General features: G+C 43.6%; 1 protein-coding gene across 1 annotated transcript in view; it reads right to left on the bottom strand.

Annotated features, from left to right (window-relative positions):
* ATP8B1 (ATPase phospholipid transporting 8B1) overlaps nt 1–2,319 on the bottom strand; it is a 128,440-nt gene extending 126,121 nt beyond the window's left edge. Inside the window, exon 1 of the mRNA XM_047767064.1 lies at nt 1,988–2,319. The gene's annotated coding sequence lies outside the window, so the exon portion shown is untranslated. The remainder of the gene's footprint in view (nt 1–1,987) is intronic.
* Between the last annotated feature and the right edge of the window lie 19,942 nt (nt 2,320–22,261).

The raw sequence follows: 22,261 nt of genomic DNA, 5'->3' as shown, positions 1-22,261 counted from the left end.
GTCAAAGCCATTAGCACTGAAAACCCAGAGAAATCTGGGTGAAACAGAACCAGTCCTAAACTTGCTTTACAGCTGTAGACTTCTTACACCTGCGGATTTTTACCAAATCATTATTATAAAGCCTCAATTGCAAAAACAAAACAAAACAAAAAACCCCTCCTAGTTCTATCATTAACAAGTAATAAATGCATAATGGTATGCATTTTCCTGAAAATAAAAAATAGAAGGAAAGCTTGAAAGTAGCCAAGACTATTGCCTTCAAGCAAATGGAGTTTCGGTTCACTGGTATTAAGTTGTATGAGCCTTGTTTCACCCTTAATAACAGACCAAAGAATTCCTAAAAAATGCCCAAGTACAGTCACTGGAAAAATGGCAAATGAACAAAGGTTAAGGTTTCTTACCTAAAATTAGAACAATGAAGCCTCCACTACCTAATGAGGATTCAGAGGAGTAACTGCAGGCAGGCAGACTGCTCCCCCAGAAAGTAATAGGCATTAGCTAAAAACCATTCATTATCTTTTGCACCGTATATGCATTTATAATGGGTTTTAATAAGGCCTTCGACAATAGGCCCAGAATTAATGAATGGCATCTAAGATCTAACACAAAAGTACTCCCCGGACATGATAACCAGAACTTCTACTTCACGTTTTGTTTTGCGTTATTTGTGTTTACCATCACTGGAGGGGACCACACATCATTTTCAGTTTTCCTTCCTAAAAGCAGTTAACCTTCCTCCGTAACCTACTGTGAGCTGGGTCATCTTCCAGGACTCCTTCTGTGTGGTCGCATTTAATTCTTGAAGAATGGAGGGAGAAATGTGAAGGCACTGCAACCAGGAAGATGGGAGAGAATCTTTTCTTAAGCCAACAGGGCGGGCAGTTTCCGGGAGGGGAAATTGGCGGCGTCCGGAGCTACCCAAGAAGGACTTGGAGCGCGCTGGGGACTGCGCGGGCAGGCCAAAGGGCTTGGGTGGGGTGGAGGGGGGACTCATTGGGAGGAAATGGAGCCCAGGTTGCCCTTCTTCTGCCGGTCAAACCCCCTACCCCGTTCTGCATCCTCCCCTGCACCCGAGTCCACCACAGCCGTCAGGTATCTACGTTCCAGTCCTCCCCCCTCCCCAAGAGGTCCAGGGGCGCACACTCCCTCGGAGAAGTTGGACAAACACAAGCTCTCCTCTCACTTGAAAGGAGTGAGGAAGTGGGGGTGTTAAAGCACTCTCCATTCTCTGCAACACCCCTCCCCCAACAAGTTGCCACTCCGCACGCACAAAGCGAGGGGACAGCGCCGGGCACCAAACTAGGGAGGGAAGGAGGTGGCCTGTTGGGAATGCCACGGGAGTTGGCAGATAGGACCTTACAGTCACAGGGGAAAACATCCTTCCCCATCACCGCCCAACGGGCATTAAGGTCGACGGAAGACGTCTAGAAGGTGCCTGATCCCGCAGCAGGCGCGATGGAGAAGATCCCACCCTCCATCCCTCCCCGAAGGGACGGCGGGTACCTTCGGCCCTAAGGTCTTTTTCCAACGCGTTTATATAGGTTCCCAAGGGGGCCCCAGCAGAATCTTGCCAAGAGGGTCTTCCAGAGGGACGACAGATATTGCAGGGAAGCCAGCGGCCCTCCTCAAGGACCCACAAGCCCTGCCAGGTTTGATACTCGGTCTTGAAGCCGGGACGTGTGGATAGCAAAGGAGCAAAGAATTCAAACACCTCCCGCGATTCCCCTCTTCTCCCCGAAGGTGAAACCCCCCTGGCCTTCGCCAGTGCTGCCTGCCCCACCAGCTGTGTCTTCACGTCCCCGAGACCGCAAAAGCCCCGGCATCGCCACCCAAATTCCATCCATGTGGGCTCAGAAGCTCGAGGGCGCGGACAGCTGCTGCCACTGCATCCCGGATCCCTGGAGTCCGCCGCCCCGGGGCCGCCAGGGGACCTGAGGGTCCGGCGGGTGGGGCAGATTAGGGGCCCTGGCGCCGCGCTCCTTCTTACCTGGCGCTCGATGGGCCCCGGCTGGGGCATCCGCCGGGTGCACGCCTCTCCGCGCGCTCGCTGCGCACCTGCCCACCGCTGCCGCCGCCGCGGTTCGCCGGGCCCCAGCGCTGGCAGCCGCGCTAGCGCTTCATGGCGCGCGGGGGCTGGCCCGTGGCCCCGGGAAGCGTGTCCAGTTGGCGGCGGCTCCTCCGGCTCTCGCAGCTCCCAATGGCTCCTCGCCTTACCCCGCCCCGCGTCCGCGCCCCCTTCCTCTGCGGCCTTCCTTTTCCCTCCGCTCCAAGGGACTGGCCAAACTGGTTTCTCCGCTCCCGGGTGGTGCCTCCTGTCTCCTTCTGGCTGCCGCGGCCGCCGCGCGGGGCTGGGGCTGGGGCGGGGGGCGGGTCCGGCCTTCTGCCCTCCCTCTATCCCTCCCGGGGGCGGAGAGGAGCTGGACGGCGAGCCCCGGAGCGAGCAGACGCCGCCCAGGCCGAGCCCCGCGCCCTCGGTACGCCCCGGCGGCAGATGGAGACCCCGGCTGAAGCCCGAGCGCTCTCCTCTCCTCGTCTGGCCCGCTCTGAGCTCCCCCGACGCTCCCGCCTCCCTGGGGACGCGATTGCCACCCCGCCCCGCCAGCCTCGCGTCACTTTCCCACCGCCCTCGGTCAGGCTGGCCGCCGCTTAGGGTCGGTGATCGCGTCAGCCCGGAAAGCTGGCGAGGCCGCCGTTCGCCTGGGACCTGAGCTCCCTCGGTAAGGGGAGCTATACCCTCTCCACGCCAAGTCACGTTCCCGGGCTGGTCACCGATGCGGGTCGCACTTCGCCGCTCTGAGAGTAGAGGAAGAGAGGGCGCTGCTGAAAGATTTCGAGAAACTTATCTTGTAATTGCAGCAAGCTGACTTTCTACTGAAACCAAACTCTCTCACCTTTATGGGTTTGGAGTCAAAAGGACTCAGGGTGCAGCGGACGAATGGCACGATGCATTTGAAAATTTTGGACTCACTTGCATGGTTGCTACCTGGTGTCTGGGCGCTTGAATTGCCCCCCACCCCATTACACCAGAAACTTTGTTTCGCAGAATTTCACTGCGCACCTGCTCTGTACAAGTCTTTGGGATAAGAATGGAGGAAAGTCAAAGATAAATTATAGTTTACTTAAAATGTATAGGGGAGATAGGACTCGTAGACAAATAACTAGTTGTGGTAATCAGAAAGCCCCAGATCTTCGGTCTAAGAGTTCAGACTCCCAACTGGGGCTTAAGGAACTTCATTGAAGAAGCCATGCTTGAGGTGGAATTCAAAGACCCAGGGATTTAGGGATCAGTGTTGCATGGAGAGGGTATTCAAAGAGTAGTCTACTAATTTGATTTTAAGTGTATGAAAGACTCAACTGATATTGTTAAACTCTAGACTGCTCTGAGTTTCTTTTTCAGTAGTTACATTTAATCTTTGACTAGGTGGTGCTGGTCAGTCATTTAATTTCTCTGGGTCTCAGTTTCCTCATCCATAAAATAAGTCTGGATCTCACATGGTTTCTTCCAGTGCTTAGTTTCTGAACCCAACAGTAGAGTAAAGCTCTAAAAGCCAGATAACACAAGGGTAGACCAGATGACTGGCATTACAGTGGTAAAACAAGACTAGGGAGGGAACTGGGGCCTGGAAGCAGGCATCAATTGGATGCAGACTAAAGATTTGGTTGAGGGGGGTTGCCATCAACAAAACAAAAAGACAACCCACTGAACAGAAGAAAATATTAACAAATGATATAACCAAAAAGAGTTAATATCCAAAATATATAATCAGCTCATACAACTTAATATCAAAAAAGCAAACAACCCAATTTAAAAATGTATAGGGGAGTTCCCGTTGTGGTGCAGTGGTTAACAAATCCGACTAGGAACCATGAGGTTGCGGGTTTGATCCCTGCCCTTGCTCAGTGGATTAACGATCCGGCATTGCCATGAGCTGTGGTGTAGGTTGCAGACACGGCTCGGATCCTGCTTTGCTGTGGCTCTGGCGTAGGCCGGTGGCTACAGCTTCGATTTGACCCCTAGCCTGGTAACTTCCATATGCCGTGGCAGCGGCCCAAGAAATGGCAAAAAAGACCAAAAAAAAAAAAAAAAAATGTGTAGGGAGTTCCTTTGTGGTGCAGCAGGTTAAAGATCTAGTGATGTAACTGTAGCCTCTCAGGTTGTTGCCATGGATGGGGTTCAATCCCTGGCCCAGGAATTTTCACATGCCTTAGGGGCAGCCCGCACCCCACTAAGAAGGGAAGAAGACCTGAATAGACATTTTTCCAAAGAAGACATACAGATGGCCAACAGGCATATATGTTTAACATCACTAATCATCAGGGAAATGCAAATTAAAATGACAAGGAGGTAACATCTCATACCTGTCAAGATGGGTATCATTAAAAGACCACAAATAATAAATAACAGCAAGGATTAGAGAAAAGGAAAGCCTTGTAGATCTTTGGTGGGAATGTAAATTGATGCCATCACTATGGAAAACAGTATGGAGGTGCCTCAAAAAACTAAAAATAGAACTAGAATATGATCCAGCAATTCCAGTCCTAGATATTTAATTAAAAACCCATTAATTAAAAAAGATACGGGAGTTCCCGTCACGGCACAGTGGTTAACGAATCTGACTAGGAACCATGATGTTGCAGGTTCGATCCCTGGCTTTGCTCAGTGGGTTAAGGATTCGGCGTTGCCATGAGCTGTGGTGTAGGTCACAGACATGGCTCGGATCCTGCATTGCTGTGGCTCTGGCGTAGGCCGGTGGCTACAGCTCCGATTCAACCCCTAGCCTGGGAACTTCCATATGCCACAGGAGCAGCCCTAGAAAAGGCAAAAAGACAAAAAATAAATAAAAATAAATAAATAAAAATAAACATTAAAAAAAGATACAAGCATGCAATATTCATAGCAGCATTATTTACAGTAGCCAAGATGTGAAAACAATTTAAATGTCTATCAACAGATGAGTGGGTAAAGAAGTGGTGTGTATATACAATGGAAAACTACTCAGCCATAAAAAAGAATGAAATCTTACAATTTCCAAAAACATGGATGGACCTAGCGGGTATTATGCTAAGTTGAAATAAGTCAGAGAAAGACAAATACTGTATGTTATCATTTATATGTGGAATCCAAAAACAACAACAACAAAACCCAAATGAGTAGTAACAACACAGAAACAAACTCACAGATATAGAGAACAATTTAGAGGAGAAGGAAGGGGAGAAGGGCAAGATAAGGGAAGAAGATTAAGAGGTACAAACTAATGCATATAAAATAAAATAAGCTACTAGGATACTTTGTATAGTGCAAGGAATATATCCAGTATTTTATAATAACTTTAAATGAAGTTTAATCTGCAAGAATTTTGTACTCTATGCGGTACACCTGAAACTAATGAACTATATCTCAATTTTTTAAAAAAACAAAGGGTATCACTGTTGGGGGTTAGGGGAGAAGAGCAGGGTTAAGAGATCAGAAGTGGGAGAAAGGAGTTCCCGTCGTGGAGCAGTGGTTAACGAATCCGACTAGGAACCATGAGGTTGCGGGTTCGATCCCTGCACTTGCTCAGTGGATTAACGATCCGGCGTTGCCGTGAGCTGTGGTGTAGGTTGCAGACGCGGCTCGGATCCCGCGTTGCTGTGGCTCTGGCGTAGGCTGGTGGCTACGGCTCCGATTGGACCCCTAGCCTGGGAATCTCCATATGCCGCGGGAGCGGCCCAAGAAATAGCAAAAAGACCAAAAAAAAAAAAAAAAAAGGAAGTGGGAGAATGAGGTGCAATTTTAAATAGAGTAGGGACGATTTGCAGAAAGGTGAAAGGATTTCATCATAGGTGAGAGAACTTCTTCGAAAACTCATCTCAACTGGAACCCACCAGAAATGGGCAAGGTCACACCTTATTCTATTTTGAGTTTCCCCCATGTACTCTTCCTGGTTGTTGAGAACTCTCAGTGCCTGTCAGCTGATGTTGCTGATAAAGGAAGTTGCTCACCTAGAAGCCCTGAACCTTGACCTCTCTGAAAGAACTGTGCCAAATTTCAGGGTGCCTTGTCAGGGCAATGATTGAAAATGTCTCATGCATTCAAAAGGGATTGATTTTGAAATGTCTTTCATGAGTCATTTGCATGATGGCTTCTTTGTTCAAGCAGTGGCTGCAATCCCACCAGCCTCAGCCATACATACTTCCTCAGGATTCCAAGATGGGGTTGAATAAGCACTCTGGGTTTGTTTAGAAACTGCTCCCAATCAGTAACCAACACCTTTACCTTGCAAGCTGCAGGGGGAAACTATTAAACAGTCATTTCTAAAAGAGGGTGATAATGCTTTTCAGCTTTTGTAGTTCAAAATTTCCTCCAATTGTTTCCTTCCTCCCACCCTCCCTCCCTTCCTTCCTCTCTCCCTTTCTTCCTTCCTCTCTCCCTTTCTTTCTTTCTTTCTTTCTTTCTTTCTTTCTTTCTTTCTTTCTTTCTTTCTTTCTTTCTTTCTTTCTTTCTTTCTTTCTTTCTTTCTTTCTTTCTTTCTTTCTTTCTTTTCTCTCTCTCTCTCTTTCTCTTTCCTTTCTTGGCAACCTTCTTGTGGATCTCTATGATGTAGGTAGTAAGGCTGGGGACGTTGCCAACAGAACTAGCTCAGTTTTACTAAAAATTCATTTCTTACAATTCTTTTCTATAAGAGTTAAGGGATAAAAGATATATTTAAGGGGAGGTGATACTTTCTGTATTCAGTTTTTTGTGAAACTCCATGGTCATTTAAACTAAAGCATTTACTTCCAATGGAAAGGTATTCATGCCACACTAGGTGCTATTTTAACCTGTGTTTGGCAGTCAAGATGAACTCACAGCCAGTCTAGACCAGCTCCAGAATTTTAAACATGGTAAGGGGTTACGTCTTATGGGAGCCTGTTGTTGCAATAAGTGAAATTAGAAGCTTCAAACAGTCTGCCCACTTTTTTTGGCCACACCCATATATGGTCAACTAACTTACCACAAAGGAGCCAAAAATATACAATGGGGAAAGAATAGTCTCTTTAATAAAAGGTGTTGGGAAAATTGGAGAGCCACATACAAGAGAATGAAACTGGACCACTATCTTACACCATACACAAAAATTAACTCAAAATGGATTAAAGACGAATGTAAGACCTGAAACCATAAAACTCCTAGAAGAAAACATAGGCAGTAAACTCCCTAACATAGGTCTTAGTGATGATTTTTTGAATCTGATGCCAAAAACAAAAGCAACAAAAGCAAAAATAAACAAGTGGAATGACACCAAACTAAAATGCTTCTGCACAAAAAGGAAATAATCAACCTACTGAATGGGAAAAAATAATTGCAAATCATGTATTCAAAATACATAAAGAACGCATACAACTCAATAGCAAAACAAAAAATCTGGTTTATTAAATAGGTCTAAATAGACATTTTCGTGAAGAAGACATATAGATGGCCAACAGGTACACAAAAAGATGCTCAAAATCATTAATCATCAGGGAAATGTAAGTCAGTACCACAGTGAGATATCGCTTCACTTCTGCCAGAATGGCTATCATCCAAACACCACAAATAACAAATGTTGTCAAGGATGTGGAGAATAGGGAACCCTTCTGCACTGTTGGTAGGAATGTACATTGGTACAACCACTATAGAAAACACTTGGGAGTTTTCTCAAAAAAAAATTAAAAATAGAACTATCATATGATTTGGCAATTCCACCTCTGAATACTTACTCAAAGAAGGCAAAAACACTAATTTGAAAAGCTATATGTACTCCCATGTTCATTGCAGCATTATTTACAATAAAAAAGATATAGAAATAACCTGTGTCCATTGATAAAGAAATGTATTAAAAATGCCTGAATAATATTCAGCCATAAAAAATGAAACCTTTCCATCTGCAGGACCATGTGGATGGAACTTGAGGGCATTATGCTCAGTGAAATAAATCAAAGAGAGAAAGACAGGAGTTCCAGTTGTGGTGCAGCAGAAACAAATCCCACTAGGAACCATGAGGTTGCAAGTTTGATCCCTGGCCTTGCTCAGTGGGTTAAGTATCTGGTGTTGCCATGAGCTGTGGTGTAGGTCACCGATGAGGCTCAGATCCTGCCTTGCTATGGATGTGGTGTAGGCAGGCAGCTGTATCTCTAATTCGATCCCTAACCTAGGAAACTCCATGTACTGTGGGTGCAGCCCTAAAAATCCAAAAACAAACAGACAAATACCAAATGATTTATATGTGGAAACAAAGCAAATAAACAAGCAAACAAAAACAAAATCAAAACCAAAAAGTAAGTTCATAGATACAGGGAACAGATTGGTTGGCAGGGGGTGAGGGAGTGGAATTTATTCAATTTATTTAGATTAAAACCTTTTTTTGGTTTAAATAAATTGAATTAAAATGTTTAAAAAAGGATTTTTTTCCCCCTGCAGCATGTAGAAGTTACTGGTTGAGGGATTAACCTACATACAGTAGCAAGCTGAGCTGTTGCAGTGACAATGCCAGATCCTTAACCTGCTGTATTGCAAGGGAACTCCAAAAGGATGTTAATTTTGAAAATTATTTGTAATATAGGAAACAAAAAATAAATGCCCATTGATATACTACTGGTTAAATAAAATATAGTATAACCTATAAAAGGGATACTATGCAGTTAGACATTCCCTATGATGCTAGAATCCCCCTAAGACATTCCCTACTCTAGACTTCTGTCCTCTGGGTCTAGTTTGAATGGATTACTGTTATGCAGGATTTTCCTTTCATCATCATCCTGAGAATTCCTTTTACCTCCCTCCTCCACATTTTCTTTGTTGTTGTTGTTGTACTTTCATATTCTGGTGAAGCACATCTGAGAAAGAGAACATGAGAGAAAAATAGTTTGAGGCTCACCATGTTGGTTAGGATGTCTTTAACTGTGAATAATAGTATTTGGAAAATAAATGGGTTTATTATCATCATCATCATCAATGTCATTATCATTGTTACCATCCTTATCTCACTGCTAACTCTCTGGAGGTAGAGTTCGTAGCTTGGTTAGTGGCTCAATGATGCCATCGAGACCCAGGCACTTTTCCTATTTTTGCTTTTCTTTCATCATGATGATGGTGAGGTCTCCCCTTTCACATGTAGCTGGCTAATTTCATTTGCTAGAAACTGGTCAGGTGACTGATCCAAGCTTAATGGAAGGCTGGAGAAAGAGTATATGGTATTACCAGCATCTATTGTGGGAACTGGTCTCTGGTAATAGGAATGGAAGATTAGAGGCGTAGCTGTTGGATAGGTGACCTATAGGTCTGTACATTGACAAGTCTGGAAATGTTTATTCTACATTCACGGTTTAGCTGGGTATTGATTTCTAGGTTGGAAAGCATTTTTTTTTCCTTAGGATTTTGAAGACATTGTTTCATTAGATTCTAAATCCCAGTGTTGCTGCTCAGATATTTGGTATTATTCTGATTTCCAATCCTTTTCATGAGACCAGCTTTCCACATTTTGAAAGGCTTTCCTCTGGTTCTAAACTTTTACTGGAGTGTGTCTTAGTGTAAGTTTGCATTCTTTTTTCAAGTTAAAAAGTAATAACATTTTTTACAACACATATTTTTGAAAAAACAACAAAAAGATCTGCATTTGGTTTGTTTTTCTCAATTCCACTTACTTTTGTCCAATTGTGATTGGCCTAAGGTAACATTGGTGACAGTGAATTATATTTTCTATGCTGTTCACCTGTACATTCCTTCATGTTCTCTGGATCCACAGACTTGAGTTCTCACCACTCTTCTGCCTGTCCTCAGCCTGTCCTCTTTGCCTTTACCTAACTAATCTAAGACCAGTGCTTACTAGAGAAGTAACCTTATAAATTGATTCATAAAGAGGTGTCAAGAACTTAAAATACTTTCATGAGCTTTCCTTACTGCAAACATGTAGGCCTTCATGCACTTCCTTTTTTCATTTGTTTGTTTTTTGTTGTTGTTTTTGTTCCACCCATGGTATATGAAAGTTTCTCCCACAGGGATCAAACTCATGCCATAGTAGTGACAATGCTCAGTTCTTATCCTGCTGAGCTACCAGGTAACCCCCCTTTTTTCACTCTTCAATCTTTCTTATTCCAAATGAATGAGTAAAGAGTAAGAATTCCAGAACAGTAAACGATGATTAAGCTGTCCATATTTTTTTTACTCTTAAAGTCATGTTTCCTAGTCAGCTTCTACCTCTTTTCTTTTTTACATTTTTAGGGCCCCATCAATGGCATATGGAAGTTCCCAGGTCAGGGGTTGAATTGGAGCTGTAGTCACTGGCCTACACCACAGCCACACAATGCCAGATCTGAGCAGCAACTGCAACCTACGCTGTAGCTCACAGCAATGCCAGATTGTTTAACCCACTGAGCAAGGCCAGGGATGGAACCCGCATCTTCATGGATACTAGATGAATTTGTTACCACTGAACCACGATGGGAACTCCTCTTCTTTTTTTTCCCCTTAACATTTATATCCCTGATCCATTTGGAATTTCTGTCTTGTATATGGTATAGAGTATTAGTCAAAAATTTTAGTTTTTCAAAATGGCTAACCAGACATCCCAGCATCATTAATTTAAAAGCCCACATTTGCTTCAGTGATTTGAGATGATGCTTTTATCATGTGCTCATTGGATGGTTGTATATGTGTCTATTCCACTGGTCTGTTTGCCTCTGTGTGTACGAGAACCACACTGTGTTAACTAGAAAGGCTTTTATTTAATAACTTTTGGAGCTGGTCCCCTCTCACAGCTTTTTTTCCTCTCCCCCCCACCCCCGCTGCAACCTTATTAAGATATAATTGATATATAATATCACATAAGTTTTGGGTGTAAAATGTGATGATTTGATACATATATTATATTGTGAAGTGTTTACCATAGTAAAATTAGCGAACACATCCTTCCCCTCTTTTTCTTATAAATTAGAGTTGGGTATCAAAGGATTGAAGCATATAACAGACCTTTATTCAAAGATAGCACAGGAGTTCCCTGGTGGCCTAGTGGTTAAGGATCCAGCATTGCCACTGCTGTGGCTCAGGTTCGATCTCTGGCCTTGGAATTTCTGCATGCCGTGGACATGGCCCCCCCCCCCAAAAAATACTACAAATGGGAGTGATACAAAACACATCTTTGTCTTACTGTAATGCTAGGATGTCTTTGTGGAAATATGTATTCATGCCATGGATACTTCTACAATTCACCTGAGAAGGACCCTATGGGGCCTCCCCTCCCCCATATCCTCTTCGTTTTACCTTCTCTCTGAAGTACCTAGATAAGAGTATCTGATGGACATTTCCTAAGTTGTTTTACTGATGCTAAAACCTCCACCAAATGGGAGACATTAACAACTTAATGACCATGAGCATGTAGCCCCCAGGCCTACTGAAGCCTAAGGGTTGATAATGTTAACTTGTGCCACACCACCTGTTACCTCACAATCAACCAATCAGAGAATGGTGCACCAGGTGATCACAGACCCTGCCACTTCCCTCTCTCACCTGGTCTCTAAAGATGCTTTCCTGAAGCCCCTCTGGGAGTTCAGGTATTTAGATCACCAGCTGCCCAGAACTCCTTTCTGGGCACCCTGTAATAAACACTGTGCCTTCCTTCACCACAATCCAGAGTCAGTAGATCGGCTTTACTGCAGATGGGACCCAAGTTTCAGCTTGATAACAATCCTGTAGCTTTAGAATAGCTCAGCTATTGGGAGTTACCAGGTATTGCTTATTGAAAGTCACTTTGATGGTGCTCTTTCTCCTGATTAGAACAAGACAAATGCTGGGGTTGGGTGCTTAAGTTGGTTTGTTTTGTTTGTTTGTTTGTTTGTTTGCAGCGTTTCCTTTCATGTTTCCCTTTGGAACAGGATTTGACTAGTACTATGGAATTTGAATCCAAGACAATGGAAATATCACCTCTCATACGTTTCCCAATTCTGACCCTCACCTGCTAGCACAGAGTTCCACAAATTCCTCGAATATTCATTCCCAGAGGCCAGCTCCCAAGAACTTACAGGCAGCTCTGCTTAAGCACCAGTAACAAGCATCCTCCTCCTTTCCTGCTGCATTGCCTCCACACATGCTGCCTCCGCCAAGAACTGCTGTCTTCTCTCAGGCACTGTAGACCCCAGTTCTCTGGAACTTCAAAGCAAAGGAATCTGTCCCAGGGTCTGTGGGAGAAAGGGGAGAAATGTCATTATGGAGGCACTGCCTTTCCCCCCTTTTCTTGCTACCCTCTCAGTAAGTCCAGAGCACAGATGGGTGGACCCCAGTCTCTTATAGTAGATTTTTTGGCCTTGTCCACAGTGTGTGGAAGTTCCCAGGCCAGGGATCAAATCTGCACCACAGCAGTGACCATGCTGAATCCTTAACAGTGAGGCTACAGGGAACTCCCTCTTACATCATCTTTTAAAAAATATTTTATTATGATTGATTTACAATGTTCTGTCAATTTCTGCTGTACAGCAAAGTGACCCAGTCATACATATTTTTTTCTCACATTATCCTCTATCATGTTCCATCACAAGTGATGAGACATATAGTTCCCTGTGCTATACAGCAGGATCTCACTGCCTGTCCACTTCAAATACAAGTTTTCATCTACTAAACCCAGACTCTCATCCATCCTACCCCCTCCCCTCCCCCCTCTAATATCATTTTTAGGATCCAAGAACGACCCATAGACAAGGGATGGAGCTAATCCAGAAGCCCCATTCTCCACTCAGGACAACTCTCTCGTCTAGATTATTAGGAATGTGAAGGCACACAGAGCTTGTTGCTCGCATCTCCATCTTTCCTCAGGATGAGGACAGTCCAAGATGCTTCTCATAGTCTCATGCACCAAGAATTCTAGCTGATGTGCCCTCACCCATCCACTAATGGAAATAAATGCCAGTATTGAAAACACACACACACAAAGTCTTTTTAACGTATGCTTCATTCGAAAGTAATTTTTTCTTTCTTTCTTTTTTCTTTGTGGCATCCCTGTGGCATAGGGAGTTCCCAGGCTAGTTATCAGATCTGAGCCACAGTTGTGACCAACATGGCAGCTGCAGAAATGCCTGATCCTTAACCCACTGTGCCGGGCTGGGGATTGAACCTGTGTCCTGGCGCTGCAGAGACACCACCTATCCCATTGTGCAACCAGGAACTCCTGGAAGTAATTTTTAAGTCCACAGGTATTAAAGTCTAAACGTTCTAGACATCTGATCAAGAATTCCTCAAATTCCATCTTGTGAGTCAGAGGTTACACCGCTTCTCTGAGTCCCAACATTTCCGTCCTATACAAGCATGTGTCCTATGACTCACTAAAAATAATTTAACTTTTCAAAAATGTTGATGATTAAATGCTGGCAGGTGATAGGGTCTGCTATTCTGGCTAGTTCTGAGCAACGCTGAGTGACAGCAAGTGCAGAAGAGTGATTTTCAAATGTTTTTACAAAGTTTTTCTCTTTTTTTGGAAATGTAATGCTTTAAAGCAGTAGATTGGTGTCAAACAGAGGTCGGAGGAGCTAACTTGGTTGAATACGTGATGGGACCCCAGTGGCAGGTTCACTAAGAAGCTAATGATTCTTAAACTTCGGGGAGATTCCAAGGCCTTTCGCTTGATCTTATGTTTTTAATTTTGTAGTTACTGTTTTTTTTTTTTTTTTAAGAACGCATCCTTCTACCAATTGCACAAACTTCAGACCCCGTGAAACCTGGTTCCATCCCTGGTAGAGCCCCAGAGCCTAACCCCTCTCCCTCTCCTCGGCAGCCCTGCTCTGGGGAATACTAATTCCCGTGAAATAAAATAAACAGCAACTTATAAGGTGGTCAGTATATTCCTGGACTAGGAAATCAGGAGATGGGGTCTGAGGCCTGTGCCTGCTGCTAGTCATGTTTGTCCTTCTGTCAGGTCACATGACTTTCCCCAGACTTGGTCTCATCCTCTGTAAAACAGGTGGGTGACTAGAGGATCACCAAGATTCCTTTCAAAATTCAAAGTCTTGGAGTTCCCATTGTGGCTCAGCAGGTTAAGAACCCAACATAGTGTCAGTGAGGATACGGGTTCATTCCCTGGCCTTGCTCAGTGGGTTGAGGATCCAGCATTGCTACAGGCTGCAGCAGAGGTCACAGATGTGGCTTGGATCTCGCATTGCTTTGGTTGTGGTGTAGGCCGGCAACTATAGCTCTGATTTAACCCCTAGCCTGGGAACTTACATATCCCACGGGTGTGGCCCTAAAAAGCAAACAATAAGTCTTTGATCCCAAGTCCACTTGCTGTATTCTCTCAGGAGCTCCCATCCCCAGGCTTGTTCTTCCTCCTGGGGTGCTGGGAAACCTCAGCCCCCCTCTGATCACCCACCTGCTTCAAGGGAGGACTTCCGTGATGGTGACGGGACAGCTCTGTTTTCTCTTCAGTGATTCCTTCCCCACCACATGTTAGTTCAAAGAGAGAAATGGCAGGTCATAGTCATATGTGTTACCCTTTCAATGGTACCTTCCTTTTAAATAGAAATTAATATTTTATCTCAATGGGATAACTCTTCAGAGGTGAAATTTTAGGCAGCAGCTACAGGTGTGAATGAAAGACATTGCCTGCCACATCAGTAAACATAGGATGTTGCTGCCACCAAGCCATCGCTTTATAGCCAATGGTGGGCCTGGAGGGAACTCAGGGTGGAAACAGAATGCTGGTCATCAACCCTCAGTCACTGTGGCCACCTCCAGTAGCGGCACCCTAAGGAGACTCAGGATGGGAAAAAACAGGATGCTGGGTCTTAGAGAGCTAAGGTGCCTATCAAAGGAATTGTTCCAATGAGCATCTTCTCATACATAGAAAAGTGATAAATTCATTAATTCAAGATGTCTGGCTTTCTTTAATTAAAAATAATCTTTTGATATTCTGACTATCTAGCCTTTGTTGCAAAAAACTGCTATAGACCAGGTATATCCTCCTTACCTCTTTGGAGCTGTTCTTCAGAGCTATTTGAGAGGCTGCCTCCAGGGGATTGAAGTCCTCAGAATGTCTGCCAAATAAAACACAATTCTTGGGAGTTCCCTGCTGGCTCAGCAGGTTAAGGATCCAGCACTGTCACTGCTGTGGCTCTAATCACTGCTGTACCATGGGTTTGATCCCTGGTTCCAGAATTTCTGCATGCCCTGGTCGGGGGGGGGGCGGGGGGGGGGGAACCCACCCCCTCCAAAAAAAAAAAAAAAACCCGAATAAAAAAATCCCAACAACATAATTCTCAAGCTTTTGGTCGAGCATATTTTTTTTTCCTGTTGACACAGTCAAATCTGGGGAGAAGGGATCCTTCTTGAGTTCTTGGAATAGACCTTCTTTCAGAACCCCTCAAATCACCAGAGGCCACTATCCATTGCTCCAGAAGCAACAGAATAAACCAGGTTGAGGGACATGAGCATGCTGTCAATAAGACCACTGGAGGAATCTCACCGGGAATGCCATTTGCACTAAGAGTTCTTTAGGTTAAAGAGCAGTGTGGTGGAGACCTTAGGTGCCCGGCCCAACATCCATCCTCTACCTCCTCACTAGTCACTGACCTTGACGTTATTTGGGGCAGCAATGTGCCCAGTGAAAGGACCACATAACCCAGTCTCCCTCCAGCTAGATGTGGCCATCTGACAGAGTTCTGGCCAGTGAGGGTTAGGCAGAATGTTGGATGTATCAACTGAAGAAAAAAGTGTACAGCCTAAGGTTGAGAATTACATTTTCTTTGGCAGTCAAACCTGAGGACTTAAGCTCAGGAAGCAGCCTCTCAGATCGCTCTGAGGTGAGGGACTGGCCCCAAAGAGGTAATGGAGGAGCCAGTATATATAGGAGTTTTTGCAACAAAGACCAGGAAGTCAAAAGAGTACTGTTAATTAAAGACGTCTCAGGTTAAGGAATTTAGTGCTTTTCGATGTATGGGAAGATACACGAGTCTGATCACTGAAATCATTCCTTTGATATACACCTTAGCTATCTAAGGCCAGTATCTTGCTTTTCTCCATTCTGAATCCCCTTAGGGTGCATCACGGGTGCACAGCCGGTTTGACTCCATCCTGAGTTCCCTCAGGGCTGTAGTGGCTTGATAGCTGCAGCATCCCTTGTTACTGAAATTGCAGGCAACATTTTCCATTCAGAGATGAAACTTCGAGGAAGCCTTTAAAAGTAAACATGTCTTCCTTTTTTTTTTTTTTTTTTTGCCTTTTTAGGGCCGCACCCACGGCATCTGGAGGTTCCCAGGCTAGGGGTCTAATTGGAGCTGCAGCTGCCCACCTACACCACAGCCACAGCAACATAGGATTCGAGCTGCGTCTGGGACCTACATCACAGCTCATGGCAATGCCAGGTCCTTAACCCACTGAGCGAGGCCAGGGATCGAACCCGCAACCTCATGGTTCCTAGTCGGATTTGTTTCTGCTGCGCCATAATAGGAACTCCCCTCTGGGCTTATTTTACCTGAGGAAATAAAGCTTTGTGTGTTTAAGCCACTGTTTCTCAGTTCTCTGCTGCTCAAAGGTAAATATAATTCCTCGCTATGATAAGGGGAGACTGAATGATAAGGTTTCCACCCCCTTTTAAGAGACAAGTCAGCAAGCAAAATAGAATGCACCCTTGGAGAAATAGAAACACCTTAAAACACTGGACTAAACCACCCATTTTATGCAGAGGAAAAGTGAGGCCCTGAGGAGAGGCCGTGGCAGAGCCTAACAAAATTAACAGTTTCAGGGAGATCCCATCATGGCACAGTATCCATAAAGATGCCAGTTTGATCCCTGGCCCCGCTCAGTGGGTTAAGGATCTGGTGTTGCTGTGAGCTTTGGTGTAGGTCGCAGACATGGCTTGGATCTGGCGTTGCTGTGGCTGTGGTGTAAGCCAGCAGCTGTAGCTCCCATCTGATCCCTAGTCTGGGAACTTCCATATGCCACAAGTGTGGCCCCCCTCCTCCCCCCAAAAAAAGAGTTCTTAGATAAGCCCGAGCCCCTGTTCACGAATGAGAATGACCACAGAAAAGCAGCAACAGTTCAAAAGTTTGTCCTCCAAGGAAACACAAACGCAGGCTTGCAGAGATCACGGTGAGCTTCCATGAAGACTGGGCCTTAAGGAAAACTTCCTGATATTTGAGACTCATGAAAACACCCTCCCCCTGTATGTCAGCTTGGTTCTTAATTGCTTTTACTTGAAGTAAGTTCTCACATTTCTAAACAAAGAGTATTTCCTTTGGAATTTTTTCTTACATTGTTTTATTCTTGGGTGTCAACCTTTTCATTTTGGTCCAGCAAAGAAGTCACCATTCATTTCCTTTGGGGGCTTTTTTTTCTTCCTTTTTTAGAAAGGCAGTGCCTCTACCAGGAAAAAAAAAAGGTTATTAGAGCCATCCCTAGAGGTCAGCTGCTTTTGAATAGCTGTCACTGGGGCGTTTCCTCCTAAAGCTTCTCCGTCACTTTGAGGCAGCCTCAGAGCCCAGGAGCCAAGGCTCATTGGTGAGTTCATACTTCTGGACCTGTTCCAGTGGCTTCTCCTGATCCAGAAGATTTGTCATCACGGTGCGGGTGGTTGATTTCTTGCTACTATAGTTAGGTCATTAATAATTCTTTTTCAAACCAGGAATTTCCCAATGAATGTTAATTGAGCCTTTGACCATAGGTCATCTTTATATCACAAAGAACAGCCCATTTAGGCTTGCGGCTTTTCCCCTACCTAATGGATTCCTTTTACTCTAATGCATTCCTGGGTATGTTCTGTAGTCAAACCTGGTGACACCTTCCATTTCCTACAGATATAAATTTACTAAAAAATCATGTCTTGGAGTTTCCACTGTGGTGCAACCGGGTTGGCAGCATCTCTGCAGCGCTGGGATACAGGTTCCATCCTTAGCCTAGCACAGTGGGTTAAGGATCTGGCATGGCCACAGCTATAGTAGTGTAGGTCACAACTATGGCTCAGATCTGATCCCTGGCCTGGGAACTCCATTTGCCACAAGGCAGTCAGAAAAGAAAAAATAAACGATGTCTCTATATAGACAATAAAGTAGTATTCAGCCCTAAAGGAAGGAAATTCTGATATATGCTGCAACATGGATGAAACTTGAGAACACTATACCAGGTGAAAAAAGCAGTCACAAAGAGACAGTTATTGTATGAGTCCACTTACAGGGGCCTCCAGAGGAGTTAAACTCACAGAGACAGAAAGTAGCACAGTGATTGCTGGGGGCTGAGGGGAGAGTGGGGTAGAATAAGATGCGAGTGTTTCATGGGTACAACTAAGTTTCAGTTGGGGAAGATGAAAAAAGTCCTGGAGATATATAGTGGAAAGAGTTGCAAAGATAATCTACTTAATGCCATTGAGCTGTTCATTAAAAATGGTTAAAAATGATAATTTTAAAGTTCTACATATTTTTATCACAATATAAAAATAATGTGTCTAAAGATTTTTTTTCCCAAAGTCTTGCCTGTTGTCCTTATATTTTTTTTTTTTTTTTTTTTTTGGTGATTTTTAGGGCCGCACCCACCGCAAATGGAGGTTTCCAGGGTAGGGGTCAAATCCAAGCGGTAGCTGCTGGCCTACACCACAGCCGCAGCAACACTAGATCTGAGCCACATCTGTGACCTACACCACAGCTCACAGCAATGCTGGATCCTTAACCCACCGATAGAAGCCAGGGATCAATCCTGAGTCCTCAAGGATGCTAGTCAGATTCGTTTTCCGCTGAGCCATGACGGGAACTCTGTCCTTGTAAATTGTTCATTAGTTGCACCTTTGTGCAGCATGCCACCTACTGTCATAAGCCTTGTTACCTAAAGTGTGGATCTTGTACCAGCAGCATCAGCATCACCCAGAAGCTTGTTAGAACTGGAGAAATCCAAGCCTGTTCCAGACCTATTGAAATTGTAATTTGCATTTAATAAGCTCCCCCCCCCCCCCCAGGTAGTGGCACTTATGTTCAAGTTTCAGAAGCCCTGCACTAGACCAGGGTCGCACAAGCTTGACTGCACACTGGAATCAAGCTTTAATAATACTGATGTGGGATACAACCAGGCATCAGGATTGGCAACCGCTCGCCAGATAATTCTAATGTGCAGCCAAGGTTGGGATCTACCCATCAACACCATCTTCTAGGATCTGACAATTGAGTATTTTCATGATTCTCTCATTGCTGAGCATGTTCTTTTTCTGGGGCATCATTTCTGAATGGAATATTCTGAAGTTTTGCTCGAAAAGTCTCAATATCTTGATGGTTTCATAATCTAAATTCCTACATGAAAGAGACTTGTTGTGACCTCTTGTTTAACTGAACTCATCACCAGGCCAGGAAAAACATCAGTTTTCTAGACGGCCAAAATTTACCCCTTTTATGACAAATTTTTTTTTTTTTTTAAGATTTGAAGCTGTCATTATTTGGGGGTTTTGTTTGTTTGTTTTGGCTGCACCTGGGGCATGCAAAATTTCTGGGCCAAGGATCAAACCTGCGCTACAGCACTGATGATACCAAATCCCTAATTGCTAGGCCACCAGGGAACTCCTAAATTGTCATAATTTGATGTAAATATTTATAAAATGGATGCATATTTCTCTGTCCTTAAATGTTCTTTAAAAAGCGCAATAAAGATTTCCAGTCATGGCACAACAGGAAAGGATCTGACTAGGATCCACGAGGATGCAGGTTTGATCTCTGGCCTCGCTCAGTGGGTTAAGGATCCGGGGTTGCCATGAGCTGTGGTGTAGGTCAAAGACATGGCTTGGATCCTGTGTGGCTATGGCTGTGGTGTAGGCCAGCAGCTATAGTACCGATTCGACCCCTAGCCTAGGAACTTCCATATGCCATGGGTGCGGCCCTAAAAAGCCAAAAAAAACAAAAAACAAAAAAAACAAAAAAAAAAACCTAGAAGTGGGAAAACCAAAGACAGACAAAACGCAAGCTCAAATTTTTATTATTAGAGTCAACTGACATAAAGTGATATTTCAATAAATAAAATCAGAACAAATTTAACAGAGAGATAAAGAATTACAAAGATGATTACACGGTTCATTGAAGGGGTGTGAATAGGCATACTTAGAGAATATAGAGAATCACTGCTAAATTTAAAACTTGCTGTTCTGCAAATATAAAAAACAAAAATTTGTAAGTGAAATAGCTATTCTGGAGTTCCCATCATGGCTCAGTGAGCAAAGAATCTGACTATAACAGCTTGGGTCCCTGTGGAGGTGGAGGTTCAATCCCCAGCCCAGGTGCATTGGGTTAAAGGATCCACCATTGCCACAGCTGCACCTTAGGTCGTATTTGCAGCTTAGTCTCAAAGCTTTGTCCAGGAACTTCCATGTGCCATGGGTGCAGTCTTAAAAAAAATGATTCTGCTAATTAAATGTCTATACGTTTATTAAATGTCTTTGAATGCATACCATGGATATCTATTTTTTATATTTTTTAATGGGACAAATGAGGTGGTTTTTGCTTTTGAATTTATTTAATAGATCCGAGCTGCATCTGCGACCTATACCACAGCTCATGACAATGCCGGATCCTTAACCCACTGAGCGAGGCCAGGGATTGAACCAGCAATCTCATGGTTCCTAGTCAGATTCATTTTCATTGTACCACAACAGGAATTTCTTATAATGTACTTCTAAACTGTTTCTATGTTTGATTTTAAGGACATTCATAATCAGGGAAACAAGTCTCAAAGAGTTGTGGTGAGGGGGTATAAAAGAAAAAATTTCAAAGCAACTTTATTAAATTCAGGGTATTCATTTTTAATTTTTATCCCAGAGGAAGGAAGTTATACTATATTTTCAAAATTTATCTTTGATCAGTCACTGGCAGGCAGTTCCAATAATTCATTCTATAAAGTTATAGGTCAATTTGAATTATCTCTTGATGAAAGACATGGATTCCAAACTTAAGCACCTATCTGTGTACCTTCTTTTGACAGAAAATAAAATTTGAAACATCTGTCAAATTTGTAACCTACTTGGTGATAATTTTTCATATATATGCAATATGAAAATCATCATCAGTTTTATTGACAAATATGGACTATATCATCATGATCTATAATTTAGCACCTATAGAAATTCTGTATTAACAAGCATCTAACTTTTACTTTTGTCCTGTGATTTATTGTAAAATATGTTGTATTCCTTCTTCTAATGGAAGTATTAAGATTATTAAAAATACTGAAGATATCAGACAAATAAGCAAATTTCTTCTAATTCACTTTTTGAAAATTAGGGACCAACCTAGTTCATTATCTTACAGAGACATAGAGTTTATTTCCTAGTTTCAACATTCTTGGTATAACTCTTCCTCCCCTCTCAATAAGAATCATACTTCAGCACACAACAACAGTTATATACGTTCACGTTATCTTTCACATTATTACATAATAAAGAGAATAATCTCAATTTTGTTTTTTGGGGTTTTTTTTTTTTTTTGTCTTTTTGCCATTTCTTGGGCTGCTCCCACGGCGTATGGAGGTTCCCAGGCTAGGGGTCGAATCAGAGCCATAGCTGCTGGCCTATGCCAGAGCCACAGCAATGTGGGATCCGAGCCAAGTCTGCAACCTACACCACTGAGCAAGGCCAGGAATCGAACCCGCAACCTCATGGTTCCTAGTCGGATTCGTTAACCACTGCACCACGATGGGAACTCCGAGAATAATCTCAATTTTAACACATTTGCTTTTATATTTTATTTTTTGGCCATGCCCATGGCATGAGGAAGTTCCTGGGCCAGGGATCGAACCCATACCACAGCAGTGACAGTGCTGGATTCTCAACCTATTGAGCCACCAGGGAACTCCTATATTAGCTTTTATTTAATTCATAAATTTTTTTTTTGTCTTTTTAGGGCTATACCCACTGCATATGGAGGTTCCCAGGCTAGGGGTTGAATCAGAGCTGTAGCCACTGGCCTACACCACAGTCGACAGCATCACCAGATCCGAGCTTCATCTGTGACCTACACTACAGCTCACAGCAATGCTGGATTCTTAACCCATTGAGCAAGGCCAGGGATAAAACCTGCGTCCTCATGGATGCTAGTCAAATTCATTTCCACTGAGCTACAATGGAAACTCCTAAAATGATTTTAAAAGTAATGTGTTATAAAAAAAAAGAAATATTTCCTACATTTCCTACAAATTTCTTAATATTTTGGGTTACATTTGACAAACTAACCTTAAAATATCACACCGTATCATGAAGTCCTACTAGCATTCACACCATAAGCAACTCAGCCCCTGAATTCAGCCACACCTAAACTCAGCTATACC

Source organism: Phacochoerus africanus, chromosome 2, assembly GCF_016906955.1.
Source record: "Phacochoerus africanus isolate WHEZ1 chromosome 2, ROS_Pafr_v1, whole genome shotgun sequence".
NCBI lineage: Eukaryota > Metazoa > Chordata > Mammalia > Artiodactyla > Suidae > Phacochoerus > Phacochoerus africanus.
The sequence above is the reverse complement of the archived record's forward strand: the minus strand, read 5'-3'. Positions and strand labels throughout refer to the sequence as shown.